Source organism: Excalfactoria chinensis, chromosome 7 (genome assembly GCF_039878825.1).
Source record: "Excalfactoria chinensis isolate bCotChi1 chromosome 7, bCotChi1.hap2, whole genome shotgun sequence".
In the NCBI taxonomy this organism is placed as follows: domain Eukaryota; kingdom Metazoa; phylum Chordata; class Aves; order Galliformes; family Phasianidae; genus Excalfactoria; species Excalfactoria chinensis.
Window position 1 is genome coordinate 26,525,248 of NC_092831.1, and position 16,410 is coordinate 26,541,657.

At 39.3% G+C, this 16,410-nt stretch overlaps 1 protein-coding gene across 1 annotated transcript in view; it reads right to left on the minus strand.

The window, feature by feature from the left end:
• SPAG16 (sperm associated antigen 16) overlaps positions 1 to 16,410 on the minus strand; it is a 340,520-nt gene that overhangs the window by 186,400 nt on the left and 137,710 nt on the right. The gene's annotated exons all lie outside the window — the stretch shown is intronic.

The window sequence follows — 16,410 nt, forward strand, 5'->3', positions numbered from 1 at the left end:
CAGTTTCATTAGCTCTATACTTCACACATCCTCCAGCAGTACAAAAGATCAGTTTTACAATATGATTTATAGCTTAGGTCATTATTCCCATCATTGTAAAGAGAAGACAACTCTTAAATTTGAAGTGCTTGTGTCAGGAAGAAAGAAATATAACAAATATAACACTTGGGATTCTGCAAGGAACGAGGTTTTCAGAAAGCACAGACACACTGGGGTGGTTTCCTGCCTTTTAGAGGTCAGTTTGGTGTATTTTCATTTTCTCTTAGTGACATCTGATATATGACTGCTGACAGTACTCAACAAGTTCCCACTGAGATCTGGACACAAAACTCACCCTACTTGAAGAGAGCGGTAAGACTGCATGTAACGTGCCTTGGGATGAAGATGGGGAAGGTGACTGAATAACTCCCACAGGACAGAAGCGGAGGGCTTTCTGACTGCTCAGCACAGTGGCAGCAGAAATCTGCAGGGCAAGGAAACTGCTATGTCACACTAACTCTGGTATGTTGGAGAGGTATGAATAGATAGCAACCTCATATTTCACACAAATAAGAGGTGGACTTTACTGACCAGTGCTTGGGGGTTTCTAGCATCAGGCTTCATGCAAGGTTCTGTGGCAGGAGGGAACACACCAATCAGTATTGTCAAATTCCTGTTAAGCTGTAAACTTGCAAAAAAAATCAATTATAAGTTGGATGTTGAATATTTAACCAAGAAATTGGTGTTGTTGAGCTATTCCACAGTGCCCAGAGCTCCAGGCTGGTGATTTAAACATCCAATAAATTTATAAATAACTCAACTGCTTAATTTCCAGAAAACTTATTTCTGAGCTTAATTTAATATCTTTCCATTTATTTCTTCCCCTAGGTTAATGGGGAAAAAACTGCATTTCAGAAGATGTTAACAGAATTCCTCCACACTTTCTCTTACAGACATGCACTCATAAATAACTTTACATATCCGAGCAGTATGAAACAATGGTCAATACATCCCACTGTGAGCACTGCACTGCATTGGATAGATTGAAGACATGAAACTAAACCCCATTTCTGAAGCTATCTGAATGGTCTAGCAGGCTTACCAAAACACTCTGTTCTGCCTTCATCAGAGAATTGCCGGAGTAACAAATGCTTCAGACAGCGTCTGGCAGTGTTACAGAAGAACCAAGTGGGGGACACAAGGCTTAGCAGAGAAGAACAAATGGGAACAGGTACAGAAATAAGATCAGAAGACATGAGAAATAAGATTTGGGGCGCTTCGTCCATAGCACAATAGGCTGAGAATACCACTGGCAGTAAATAAGGAAGCTCAGGCAGTATTTGCTGTTTTACAGTTTTACAAGCTCAACAGTACGTGATGTCATGTTACAGCTAGACAGCACACAGTTCCATTCTTCCAAACCCTGGGATAAAACCAGTGAGTCAAAACATCACATTGCCAGCTGAGTTACATATTGAGACACTGCTGCTATGTATTTCTTACTTTTTCTATTTTGACATCTCCACCTACAATGATTTCTAGTAGATAGCTAAAATTAAATAGTAAAGCAGGTACATTCAAATGTATTGTGAGTGTTTTTTGGCTCTGGAATTTTAAACCTCCTTATTTCCATTTACTGAGCACAGATGACACAGCCAGTAACTGATATATTTCAATGGATTCACCCAGTTTGTTTTTCAAGTGCAGAACTGCAGATGAAACTTTCTCGGTACATACATCATCATTAGGTTTAAAAGAAGATGGTTACCTGCAATGGATCAAGGGCAGAGATTCTAGTTGCACTCCGCATGGCCTGAACATGGAGAATACAGACTGAAACATTTCAAGTGAGCACAGCGACAGGATGAGATGTGACACACAAACAGTTGGGGGAAAAAAATTAAATCAGATTAGATTGCAGTGAAAAAGTTTTGCTATGATGGTGATTAAAGAGTGAACGGGAAACCCATGAGGCTGCAAAACACGTATGCTCACAGATAAGATGAAGTCCTTGACCAGACTCATCTAGGTTGACATGCTCTGAGTGCTGCACTGAACCACACAACTTCTGAAAGCCTGTTTAACTTCAGCAAACTTCCAAGAAGCCAAGTCACATCTGAAACCTGAAGCATTAAAGATGGACACAGCGGGCAGATGCACCCCTGGTCACCCAGGTCCTCTTAGAGCTAAAAGGAAACAATCACACAAATAGAGATGGTAAATGTCATCTTCTGATATGCAGGCAGGACTGGTGATCAGTCTGGATGTGTGTTCAAGGAGAAGGACCACAGGATGCCCTGAACAGGGTATTCTATTTGCATTGTAATCAGATCCACTGAAGTCCAATGATCAGTCTTAATCTTCATCTTCCTCCAGGCACAATAAAAACAGTACGCATCTTAACATTTAAGAAAGAATGAAATGAGGTGAATGCTTGATTTTAAAGAACATGATTAACAGAGTAGAGAATTCTTACACTGGTTGCAATGAGAATTCTCAGAGTTCAACTCCCATTTCATGGAAAGCCAGAAGGGAATTCACTGAATTTTCTAAGATTGGACTGGGTGACCCTGTGGGTCTTTTCCAACTTTGGTGATTCTATACTTAGGAGATAAAAGGACGCTCCATCAACTCAAGAATTGCTACCTTCCAAGAACATAAAGGTTTTAATAAAACTACTCAAGGATGCATAGAAGCTGTGTGTCTTTTAGTCAATCAACCAGCTTTTATCTTTTTCCCATAGGGTTAATCCTGTATGTACTTCATATAAGGAACAAAATAAGAAATTCAGCCTTGAGTTCTGTTTTCCTACCAATTTCAGTTCCAGTATTCTGGTTTCCCCCCAGAGCACCCACATTTCAATAGCAAATTTAAGGAAGGCAAAAATGCATTACAGAGTTCAAAGAAATTGGACTGGAACAATAAGCAGCCTGTTTTAATGTCAGAGAAAAGAGCCACAATTAAATAGGTTGTAACAGAAAATCATTTTTACCGATGCAGAAAACAAAGCTATTTAAATTTGTTATTTCCTTTCCGTGTGGTCCATAAAGGGAATCCATAAGAGAAAGGTATTTTAAGACAGAACAAATTAACATGGTCTACAAAAAGTGATGGAACTACTGGAAAAAGTCAGCATTCTGCTTTTCAAGAAAGCGCATCAATTCAGAAAGAAAAAAAACTGACCTATTATACGCTCATATTCCCTTACCATTATTCTATGGCATTTTTTGTCACATACTCTGAGTATGAAACTCTGGCCCAGCAGACAACCAAACAGATCCCACTGTTTTCACTGACATCAGAACTTCAATCACCTCTGGTTGAGAGCTGGAGAGTTCTGATTGTTTTAAATGCTGAATTAAAACCTAATCCTTTAAGAATCTGATCCGTATGGATGATCATTTCATCCTTACCAATATTTATTAGCACAAATCTTCCTGCTCACATGGATAATCCCATCACGTCCAAAGCCAGAAATAGATATGATGCTTTAGTAAGGTTTTTACAGAGGAAAAGAGAGTTTGTCAAAGACACAAATAGATGCAATGAAAACAGCAGAGTTCTATCTCTACCGATAGGTAAAAAACAGGAGTGGAAAGCTCAAGTGCTGATAGATGAAAGGCTGACATCAGCTGAAGAATGAGTGACACAGCCCTGAGAAGTGGGAGAAAAGGGCAATTCTGTCAGCAAGGTTTTCTCTGAACAAATGGGCTGAGCATGAATGAGATGAAGGGGAACCAGGAAGGAAATGGTTTTAATTTGTACAATTCTGACCACTGAAGACTCCTAGCAAACATTAGCAAGCCTTCTTCAGTGGGGAAAAGAGTACTAACAGCATACAGGAACAAGAAATACCAAATCTGGAAGTATATTTGGAAGAGTAATTCACCAGTAAAATGAGGGTTGAACAAGTTAATATATAATGAGTTGAAATGACTGCTTTCTGATGGCTGCAAGTTCTTTATCTGCATCTGTGGAAAACTAAAACAGTGCACTTCAAAATGCCTGTACAACAAGGAGAAATCCTGGGTGGTAGAAGCAAAGCCACATACTGTAATTTCTAATCCCAATTACTCTGTTTCATAATGTGGTTATTAAAACCCCTGAAATATTCCTTATGTACTGGCAGTGTGGGTGACAAGAAAAAACTCTGTCTGAACTCAGTTTCAAGGTACATTTCCATGATGCAGGCAGCAAAAAGACCTAAGTGGAAGAATGTAGATGTTTTAAACTGATTAGTTATATCTTATGGATAATAACTCACAGGAAATTTCAGTCAAAAGAATAAAAATACATAAGTAAAATGGGACAGCTCAGTGGGATTATCTGATTGCCTACATATATTCTAGGTTGTGTTGCAGCTCAATACAGTCCAAGGAAAGAGGCAAAGACAAGGCAGGTAAGGGTTATACCAATGACTACCTGTACTGTACTTAAGTCCTAGTCTAACACACAGTAAAGGGAAGATGGAAAGTAAGAAGCTTCAGTGAGTGTTTAGGTTCTGCAGTCCATCATGTAAAAACTGGAATCCTGTTTTTCCTCCCCTATGACTCCTAAACATCTTGTTAGATGCAATTATCTGCTAGTTAATAACAGCTTAAGTAGATGACAGTGAGGGCCTTCTTAAAGCAAAGAAAAAAGGTCTTAAATTAAAAATGCAAGCATTGTGCTATGTAAAAGCAGCATGACACACAAGTGAAAAGTACCTTGAGCTCCACACTCACACCTCACAGTGCATGAGCCCCTGGGACAGAGGTGCACAGGCTGCCAGCAGCTGAACCTGCTCTTCCTTAATGCACAAAATAAGTTGATAGTTGCTCTGTAGCTCAGTCTTATAACAGTGTTGCTGTGAACTATAACACCAGCAGTGAAGCTGAAGTGAGGCTAAATGGGTGCCACAGTAAGAGCTGACGATCTTCCCACTAACCACTTTTTGGGTTACCCAAGGAAGGCATATAGAGCGAGTAATGGGGGACACCGCTTCTATAGCGTGACTATCACTCACACTTTGGGAGCTCCAGTTTCTCCACCCACACAACAACCACTGTAACCTTTCTAGTTTGGGAAACCTCCTTGAGTTCAGTGCAGCAGGAAGTTCAGCAATTTCCAGGGTTCGGCCACGATAGCCTCAAATAAAGGCATTTTTTAAGAAAAATCCTACGGTGTTCACACCTTCTCCCTTGGAGTGTAAGCTTCATGTTAAAATCTTGTTATCCCAAATTGACTTCGCAAGTAAGCAATTTAACTGACAATTCTTCCTTGTATACCCACAGGGCACAACAGATAATTTAAAAGCAAAACTTTTGAAGAAGGTTTATTAAGATTTTACACATTCTGACTATCAATAAGCTAATAAGAAATAGAGTAGATTACTTAAAATAAAACCTTTCTAGAGTAGAAATTAGCAATGAAAAAGCTCAAAGAAATCTACATTATATTTGCCATGACGCAACAAAAGACATACAGAATGTGTCTCAGAGGCTCAAGCATTCGTAACGTTGCATGTCAATTGAAAGAGGACTTCTAAATGCAATCTCCTTCCGAAAATCCAGGCAGAATAATACTTTAGCTTAGAGCTGAACTGTCATAAAACAGCACATAACCATTTGGCAGCAGAATTATGGTATGTTACAAGCCCTGGAATAACAAAAGGGTATAATTTTCTCACTAAGACACTGCCGAAACAATTTGACACTGCAACTGTCTGGATTTAATTAAACGGTGCAGCAGTATCTCAATATTGCTGCTAACAACATCAACATTAAACAGTTATCGATACAGAGGACCAGGAAAAGCCCTCTGTTTACTACTTCTAACTAATCCCCACATAGAGGTGCATGCAGCACTTCATCACCTTGCAGCAGGTAACTTCCTGCACTTAGAGGCAGCAGCCTTTGCTTATTCGTGCATACAACATCACAGGCCTGATTCCGTTGTTAAGCTTTTCTCTTCTTCTCTGAAGACTTGAAGTAAATCTGTGCCTTTCATTAAGTTATCATCACCCCCTTATAAGCTAATTACCTTTTTCGTTATTTTTTTGGCGCTTTCAGCAGTATTAACTTTCCAGAGGGCATGTTTTTAGAGGTGACTGATCCTGAGGGGAACGTCTCTGGTGCAGCCACCCATCAATACCTTCAGCAGTTTGATTTACAAAACCACAGCCTTGAAATCCTCTCCTTGCTGTCGCTACTTCAAACCCAGCATTAATCATCAGCTTCAAAGAGAAACCATTACGTTTATCTAAACTAGCTTCAGTATTTTGTGAATTATGAATAAGAAAACTAATAGGAGAGGGCAAACAGTAGCAGGAGCAAAGAGCTTTCTTGTTTATTTTCCTTAAAACCCATCCACCTTTCACACAAAATGTAAGCACAAATGTCATACTATTACCTTAATAATACTTATGCTAATATTTGTGCTAAGCCTCTAAATCTTCCACAGTAAACACGGCTTTCCCTAAATCTGCAACAATCTGAATAAGCTTTGTGCTTACACAGTTCATAAATCTCCTCTTGATAAACCTGACTCCACAGCTCTTTTTAGGTCTTTATGCAAGCATGGAACACTCTTGTTATTCAGGGTATAGAAGTATGGAATAACCACAAAGTTTCAGTGCCTAGCTGAAAAAAAAACATCCAGATCCAATCTCCCCTTTCTCCAAGTGGTTTTTAGGTCTAAATGATTAAGGCTAAAGACATCCTTTAAAATCACCATCATTTATGGATATTCTTTAGCACCAGCATGATTAACTTCATCATAGCTGACACTACTCATCTGTCAATAATACAGTATTAACAACACTGGAAACCATGTAATTAAAAAGAAAAGGAACACCTGCTGTAAAATCAGGATCTCTCTGGCCCTGCTTTACCCTTTCAGCCTACTTCCCACATCAAGTCTATTAGCTCAATTACCCCATGAATACTGGCTTTGAGTTCCTTAGCCAACCATGATAATTAGGACTAAAAATTCACAATCCATCCTGAAGTCTCTCTAGGTTTGTTTTTAACTAAAGCAGCACAAATGCATCTTTATTTCATAGGGACGGACTCACCCTAAGTGACCATTAATTCCCTGAATATTCAAAATGGAAATTCATACACTTACAAGGTTTTTTATTTATTTTTAATCATTTAGACTGTCATAACACTGTCAACACCAGAAGTCCCCATCGTACTCCTGGATGCCAGTCTGCCTTTGATTTTGGCTATGAAAAGTACCATTGTAAAGATTCCACTTCTGTTGTTACCAGGCTGAGACAGAGGAAGGACTTTTTTATCTTGGTAAGCTGCTGCTTGTCTTGTTTCACACAGAGATGAAAAACTGCTAGGAAAAAAGAGAGGGACAGCTCTAGGAAGCCTCGTGTGGAGCAGAACTGATGAAGCAACCGAAAGGCAAAATCTTCCAGCTTATGGGAAAACCTGCAGAGATGGCTGAAGGAAGTTCTTAAGGCTTTTAAAGGGAGGTTAAGAACAGCAGGCTGTCTTGTGGAAAGTACTTCTCCCAATCCCAAACGTGGTACGTCCTCCTTAAAACATCACTACAGCCCGCACTTACACCAGTAACAAATCAGAGGAAGCAGGTAAATACAAAAACACAAAACTATTGTGATGCAAGTAAATGACTAGAAACCTAATGTTTGTCTTCTCAAACCTAAAAAACACGCTGCTTCCCCAAAGAATGACATGAGGAAATTACAGAAATCTTCACAATTCACATTCCACTCAGCTCTCGCTCCTACCTGGGAGAGCCAAGACGCTTCATTTGCAAAGGATGTCCAACAAACAGTTCTCACAGTCAACAATCAAGTTTCCTATTGTATTTCAGTGCACGGGAGGGATCAGGGCCTTTTGTTGTGTTGAAAGAACTTCATAGATTTCTTAAGAACAACAGCTGCCAAATTTTCACTAGTCTAATTGCAATAAACATTCAATATGAACTGTAATTTCCTGTGTATCTGCACAGCAGAATTCTGGATTCCGTTCCTTTCTGTTTTCAGCAACACCAACTACAATCACCTATTGCTAAATATGAAGCTTTTGTGCCCACTCTACCACAACACATTCTAAAATGAACATGAAACCTTCAACTTTACTTCCACTCACCTTGCTCATTTAAAAGCAAAGAGAGCATCATGAATCCCACTTTTGGTCCCCATGTCATTGACTCCATACAGATCACAAAACAAATTAACACTCTGAGTTTGCAATCTATAACCCAAGTCACGCACATCTATTTACACACATGTATACAGATATATACAAAAACTCCAGACCAGTTTCTGCTGTACTACTACAGCCACAAAGAGACTTAAAGGACAACAAATTGATTGTCACTTAGCTGTCACCAATTTACCAGCTAGCAAGCCCAGATTGCAAATGAACATAGAGCAGCAGACAAAATTTAGGGTAAGCTTTCTGAGAAATCCACTTACTTCCCAACACAAATAAAGGAAATGATATTGACAGAACCTGCCAAAATTAGCCCTTATTAATCAACCATAATTTGCTCAAAAGCAGGCAATAATGACAACTGCTAGCTGAGCAATAACACGTTAATGGAAATGCCACTGTCCTCTTTCTCCTAAATTGCAGGGTACAAGTAACTACTAAACCTTCCACAGGCAGAGCAACTCAGTTCGGGAAAAAGTCCTTGGCTTTCATAGAAACGAAAAGTTGGGTCTCCTTGATTGAATTATAGAAACTCCAATATCACTCTGCAGCTCTGAAAGGTGTTTTTTCTGCTTTCATGCTGAAGGAATGCTTTATCAGTTGCTCTGAAGAATACAAATTGCCACACATTGCAGCAAATGGACCTCGTTCAATACCTGCACCTGAAAGAAACGCTCCAGAAGAGAATGGGAAAATTCAACTTTAATGAAAGCCTTTAACAGGCATCATCTGTAATGCAGTCATTCAGGTGAGCAGAGCTTTACATGGTGCACATCCTAACATTACACACGCATACCCAGCACAGACATATAAGCCTTGGATATTCTGTGACATTTCTCTGCTTCTGCACTGCAATTACAGTCCGAGCCTGGTTTATTTAACTGTATATACATCCCAATACATGTACCTTACAATCTCGATACAGACATGAAAGCAAGCCAGTCTGCTTCTCAATTACGTTTCTCGTACTCTATATTTTATAGAGGAGTATAATTACAATGCTCTCCAAAAACAGGTTGTACCTACTACGGACCTTTCCCCACCCTATAGGCTACAATGAAGCTAACCAAAATGAATCAGCGGAAGTAACCAACCCCAAGGATTTGCCCTATTCTCACGTTGGGAGGAGACAGTTAAGCCTCCTCCATCACCCACTTTAAAGTACTTAAAGCTCAGTTCTTTTGTATTTCTCTTGTTTCTCAGTTTCCACCAACCCCTTTGGGTCCCAGAATTTGGGCCAAGGAACACTCGAGTGTGCAGATACATTTTGTGATAGATTTTTTGTCGTTATTCTTTTATGTTTAGAGCATCTTGTGTGTTTCACTAAGTTTCAGAAAATGCTGGTCCTACTGATATTTTTAGAGGTAAAACTACAATGTAAACTATATTCTTAACAAGACAAAGTAATCCCAAACCCTTAGTGAAAAAAATCTTTAGCCAAGACCAGAGGAAACCTGTTAGATGCTGACCTTGACTTATATCCCTTAGAAATCTCCAAATGGTTTCAGCTGCTGTGGTGTCCTTTATAGCCCAACAACCTTTTTGATTAAGTGTTAAAAGAACCCTTCTCATTACTTCTGGAAGACAGTATTTCTCCAAGGTCTGCTGATTTAAATGAACATTTGAGCTTCCATCTTTTAAAGACTGTTATTTTCTACATCCATTTTCTGAACTTAGAACAGAAGATCCCTTTAACTCCTTTAATCTTCTTTTTAGCCATACACGTCTGTCCTTGCAGGAATCTTACAGAGCATTGAGTAACGCAGCTCCTAATTTGAAACTAACATATAATCATTAGTTTCAAAGTCACATCTCAAGTTCTTCAGCTTTAGAAGGAGAACAGCTTTTCTCCTATGACTTCTGGAACTGCGTTCTAACAACTTTGGAGACAGTGATCACAGAAAAGTACTTTAAAAAGTTAAAATGAAACTGAATAGATGATTAATAAATATTTGCACAGACAGTATCCTCAAATAGAAGAGTCTGTCTAAATGGAAAAACCACACCTGGAGATCAGAAGAAAAGGTCGCATTACAGAGGCAAAGATGAATGGACAAACAAAAAGGCACCACATTTCCTGTTTCCTCGCTGCAAACAAGGGAAAAAAATGACAAGAAAACAACCTAGTACAACACCCACTGATTTATGTACTGAAATCAGTAATTCCAAATCCATCCTAACCGGATCCCACGGTTCACCAGTACAGATATAGTCCCTAAAAACAGCTGCCAGAGCAACTGCGTGCACAACCTTGAGTTTCCTGCAGCTTGGAGTACCCTCCTGTGAACTGCAGCATCTCTCAAAAATACAAACTGGTTTATCTCATCACATCACACAACTCCCCAAGGATAAGAAAGCTGCAGACTAGTAAAAAGAAAGAAGGACAGAGCAACCCAGACCTTGCTTGCATGAGAGAGACCGGCTCGAAGTGACTGAACTACCAAGTTTATCAACTCACAAACAACAAGGGAAGATATTTACTAAAGAGGTCTGTGATTGTGGAAGCTGAACTGAGTGAAGGACTCAGTGTATAATCCATGAAGCCAGAAAAAATGACATAACATGGAATTTACTAATTGAACTGCAGTTGATCCAATTTGACCCCAAGGCAGAAGGCTTCCCACAATATGATCCCACAACAAACAGCAGGCAGGCAGGCACTGTGAGCAGGCCACGGAAGGAAACCACACAGTACTGCTTCCTACAGCCTGGGGACTTCTGCTTTCCTCATTAGGAATTCCCACAGTCAAAAATAATACAGGTGATTACACATTTGAGAAACAGAAATAAATAAACAAGTATACTTGCAACACGTACATATAACAGCACAAGCAGCCTAAGTGCATATAGAGCTATATGCATAGCACATGAGCTTTCCTTCATAGCATGTTCTGCTACAGGAACCCTCACACTGCTGATGTTTCTGTTTTTCTATTTGTTTAAATAACATACAACTAGGTATAGTGCTCTATCAACTCGAACCTGATGTAATAACTTGCTTCCTAATTGAAATTGGCAAACACAACTGGAGCTCTGACCTCACATATTTCTCACATATTTCTGGTGCTTCAGAAGAACCAAGCTATCCAAAGAACACCAAACATATCTCAGGATGTACAAGTTCCAAGTCAATTGGGCACTCAGTTGCACTCAGCTCACCAAAAAAAAGCCAGTGCAAACTCTGGGTTGGTTAACAAAGAGTGCACCGCCACACAAACACACTCACAGAGTATCTCACCACTGCAATGCCTATCCAGCAACTACATATCTTTCAGTGTTATAAGAAAGCAGCAGCAACTCTCAAAGTTATCTTCAATGCCTCTTGGCCATTTGCAATTACTTAAAGCCTCCCCCTTTATCGTGGAAAACAATGTGACCAGTGCATCAACCTCTCCGCAAGTTGTGTGCTGCACAACCCTACTTAGTTTGCTACCCTTATCCTACATCAACCATACATTAATAGAAAAAAGGTTTATTAAAGTAACTTACTGCACCAACTAAGAGAGACAATAAGCACGCCTTCACAAGAAGTCAAAAGAAATGGCTGGAAGAGCATTTAGGGAAAAATTCTAAGATAGGACATAAAGATCTGGATTTCTTCACTATTTTTATAGTCTTTCCATTTCAGGATCCAAACCAAGTAATTCAGTAAACGCCACAAAGCAGAAGGGAACAAAACTAGCATCCTGTGGCCCAATTTCACTTAGTAATTTCATATATGCTACAGTTTGCTGCAGAAGTTCTACACTATTATCAGTTCATGTTCTTAGCATAAAAGGAAGGAATTTCACCAGCTAGTCACAGTATCCGGATGGAACAGTATTAAGACTGAACCCAAGAGAAGGGGAATGACTTTTTATAAGATGCTGTATCATGGAATACCTTCACTAAACAAAACAGATCAGAAGTACATCCAAAAACAGGGGGGTGGGGGGGAACAGCAGATATTGCAATAAAGATGCTATTCATCTCTGTTAAGATTATATTTACTTTCCTGTTGGCCTCAGTATTAGGATTGCTCACTGTAGTATTTAAATACAAATCAGAACATATTCACTCATTAAAAAAGAATACTAAAAAAGGAAAGAACAATTATTTTTTCCTTAAGTTTTTTCCTTGCTATTTTTCAACATTTTAGATCTTTGACAAAGAAACTATACTCAATGCTGAAAGCCAGAGCTTCCATGCTGCCAAGAGATGGAGAAAGTTCATAAATCAAGCCTTTCCTACCTTCTGAAAAGTTACTAATGCCCATATGAGCTCCTACAAAGATGCCCACGACTTACACAGATAACAGCTTGAAGAGAAAAACACTTCAGTGATGCTCACAGCCTCTACCCTTCCAACAGGGTAATTCTCTGTGGCGACCAGGTTTTGGAGACCAACTGCAACCAGTTGTGCTAGGCTGAACTGAGCTCCACACTTAACCAAGGGATCTTTCTACCCCTGTAAATACAGCCTTGTTCATTAAGATGTTCTTTGGCTAAGAGCCTTCTGTCAGCCATAGTGACTTTCATCTACAAAGGATGGACACAAAATCCCATCTTTCCTGAGTCTTCCACTACTGATCCCTCATTTTCCAGGTAAAAGGCTGACTATTCCCTCACTACTAATGCATGCTGGAGGTTTTCTTTGTTTTTCACAGTTCCTTCAACGCTTCTACTTTCTGCAACTTTAGGAAACATATTCTGCCTTTTCTCTCTGCCTGCCTCCCTGCAGCAAGCTTCATCTTCAATGGCATCGACATGTTCACTGTTAAGGAAGCTGCTCCCAGTCATCATGCTCCCCCTTGCGGTAGGAGGGTAGAAGGACACAGATCAGCAGTTCCACATTTTCTCCATTTCTTCAGAAGCAAAGATTCACTGGAATATGTTATATATGCCATTACAAAGCAAAGAGCAGAAAGCTGGGAACTCATCTGTTTCACAGGAAGAAAAGGCTTACTATGCAATAATTGTGACCACGCATATCGCAGCAACAGACCACGGGGCTAACAAATGAGGCCAGCCTTTAGAGCAATCAGGCACCATTCCAGTTTCCCTGCCCTACTCACCCCATCAAGCCACCCATCATCTGGGGATAGATCACACCACTTTCCAAGAGTGAAGCATCCCCCTCTGCGCTTCCAGGGAATCTGATGAAGCTTTAGCATTCCATTCACAAGCTGCATATATGAATGATGCCACACAGACACTCCGACAAACAGAAGCAGCAAAACAAACTGTTCTTTGCCTTCTGCCCTGCAAGCAGTGCTAAGCAGCAGACCTGCATGCCAGCAGGAATAGTATGAGAAAAGAGAACCAAAAACCAGCAAGAAAATACAACAAATATATACCTAAGAACACAGATCAGGGAAATTCAGGGAATAGGGTCTCTAGATACTATTTAACTAAGATACAACAACTTATCATACAATCATCTTAAGCATCACTGGGACTTCTAAAGATATCTTACAGAAAAACAGCAGAAATAGATCATTTTAGCTTAACATTGTCTGCCACACTCTGCAGCCTTAGTGTTACGACTAAGAAAAAGACTTTTATTTTCTTTTCTGTGGTGATAATGTAAACCTTAAAAGAAGATCCAGTGAGAAATCAATTTCCATATGCAATTTGCTGCAGCGTGATCACCAAAGGACACCACTTCCAATAAAAATGGAAAGCTATTCTTATATTACCAATGACAAAACATTCACCATTACAATCAGCTACGATACCTGCAAGGTTTTGAAGTGAAGTCTTCCACAATCATGAGCCATAATTTGCATTTGGATTTGCAAGAAATAAAGGCATTCTTTGCTTGCTTTGATGTGCTAAGCGAGAAGCTAACAAGATAGTCACTTCAAAAATACCTTACTTGACTGAAGGACCTTAACTTCTGCTATCAACTGCGCCTTGGCTTCTTCCCAGTAGTCTTAGGTTATTGGGTGGCATAGTTTTTAAGCCATCTATACTCACAAAAACCAGAGTCTCATATAAAAAATGATACGGAAAACAAAGAGCAGCCTGGCCATCACAACCCAGTAATACCAGCCACAGCTGATGAGCTTGTAATTTTTTGAGGTGTCATGCAATGGACATTTTTGTCAAAACCAAAGCAGATTAATACAGCTGCACCCTAAGGGATAAACATTACATTACGAAAAACTTGTTTAATTTATAAAGAACATAACTTTAAAAGCTCTCTCTAAAGGTGCTGTGTTTAGTTTTTCCTTCCCCAGATGAACAGTTGGGCACAGAGAGTTCTGCTTGATGCCAAGCGAGTATTTCAGTAGGAAATCTGGCATTTAACTCACAATTATTTTTCACTCAAAAAGAAATGCCAAAATTGCACGTGCAGAATTAAAAGTGTGTTTTCAGTCAAAATGATCTTTAAGGTCCCTTCCAACCCAAATCAGTCTGACTCTGTAAACTCAGCCTACAGGAAGGCTGAGGAAGGATAATTTACCAGAGAGTACAGTGATGGACAAGGAGTAACAGCTTAAACCTTAAAGAGGAGAGGTTTTGATTAGGTAGCAGGTAGAAAGTCCTCTCCACACATTCAATTTTTAAAAGACACAGTGAGCAATTCAGCTTATAGCTCACTGCATAACGATTCACAAAGCTCACAGAATAAAAAGAGATTTGAGCACTTGAAATTTACTTTATTTTGATGTCAAAATGAGCTGCCTTGTTAGCTACCTAAGTGAATAAAGGCCAGTAGAGTAATTGCAAAACCAGCCAAGTTCTCATTTCCATGTATAACAAAGAGGAGATGTTGTGACTGCTCTCAATTTTTGCATACCTCCTTTAAGAAAAGTAAGCAAGAACAGAACACCCTACATCTTACTACTGATGTTTACAGCAATACGTTCGTCCTGTAAGTCATTCTCATACTCTTCAGATACCATAATGGAGAAGATGAAGATGTTCTCTGTTCTCAATTTAAAACCTCTTTTATTATTTTTCTGTGTGTTGTTCATGGTTGTTTTTCCTTCAGAGAGTGAAGAAAAGTCCTGACAAAGCAGGTATGAAAAGCATCTGATAAAAATGGAACAAGTTTCACCTGCTCTGCAATGGGGGCATTATTTCATCACCTTATGGTATATTTACTATATGTAAATCTAGATGCTGTAATTTAACTAGAAAGAAGTTTTACATCAAACTGACAGTTATTAGCCTCAGAAGAAAAGGAAAACAGAAGCAGCAGCTAATATGATGCATGCCAGTTTTTGCTTCCCTCCCCTGCCTTTTCTAACTACACTTGGGTGTTATTTTTTAAAGGATCTCAGTGCTCCTAAGGAAACCAAATTAACTCTGACTCTTACAGCTTAATAATAAGAAAATGGACACAGGGCTTTTCTGATTATAAACACATTTGTTTCTTCACTCACTTATAAAGAAAGAGAACAGCTGCTTCATTCACTTATACAAGGAAACTTTAGATTTAATACTACAGGTTTGCTGCTAAAAAATAAAAAATGATTAAAAAGCATTTCTGTTATGAAAAAGAGCCTTGCCATGAGGATCACAGCAAGCCTAGAAGTGAAAATAAGTCTAAATTCACACATAGAACCATTTGTTGGGGGAAAAAAAATGATTAAGAGACACAGCATCTCCTGTCAGTGCAGTCTTTAACCAAGAAATTTCCTTATAATTGCTAGCATTTTATAATTTGATAGAGTAGAAGTTATGATGTTTGTAATTAATATCCTTGTTAGGTTGCTTCTCTACTGGTCTCTCAATTCAATCAGCACACTAAGTCCCTTTTATGTTACTGTGGGACTGTGGGTGCACCATCCCTGGGAGGTGCCCAAGGCCAAGTCCAGTGAAGACCTGGGCATCTTGAGCAGGTAGGGGGCAATTCTGCCCGTGGCAGGGGGTTGAAACTGTAGTTCATCTTTACAGTCCCTCCAAACTGAAGCCACTCTGATACTATACATACGACTTTAAGAAAGCTGTACCATAGATCAGCAAATACACAGATCTATTCCCAGACCCACCAATGGAATGATGCAGATCCTTATCATAAACACTTTAATGGCCTCAAGTCATTCAGGAGTCATTACAGTCTTCTTTTTTCTTCCCAAGGAAACTAATGTTATTTAGACATACAAGAGCAGAACTAAGTCTAAAATATAGCAATAATGAAAATGAAAAGCCATTTTCAGGCTCATAGTAATAGATTCTATGAAATCACGTTCACAAAATTGAAGTAGAATTGCTATCCAGCTTACAACCTTAAATCCTGTAGCTGAGTGATATAGGAAAACAAACTATAA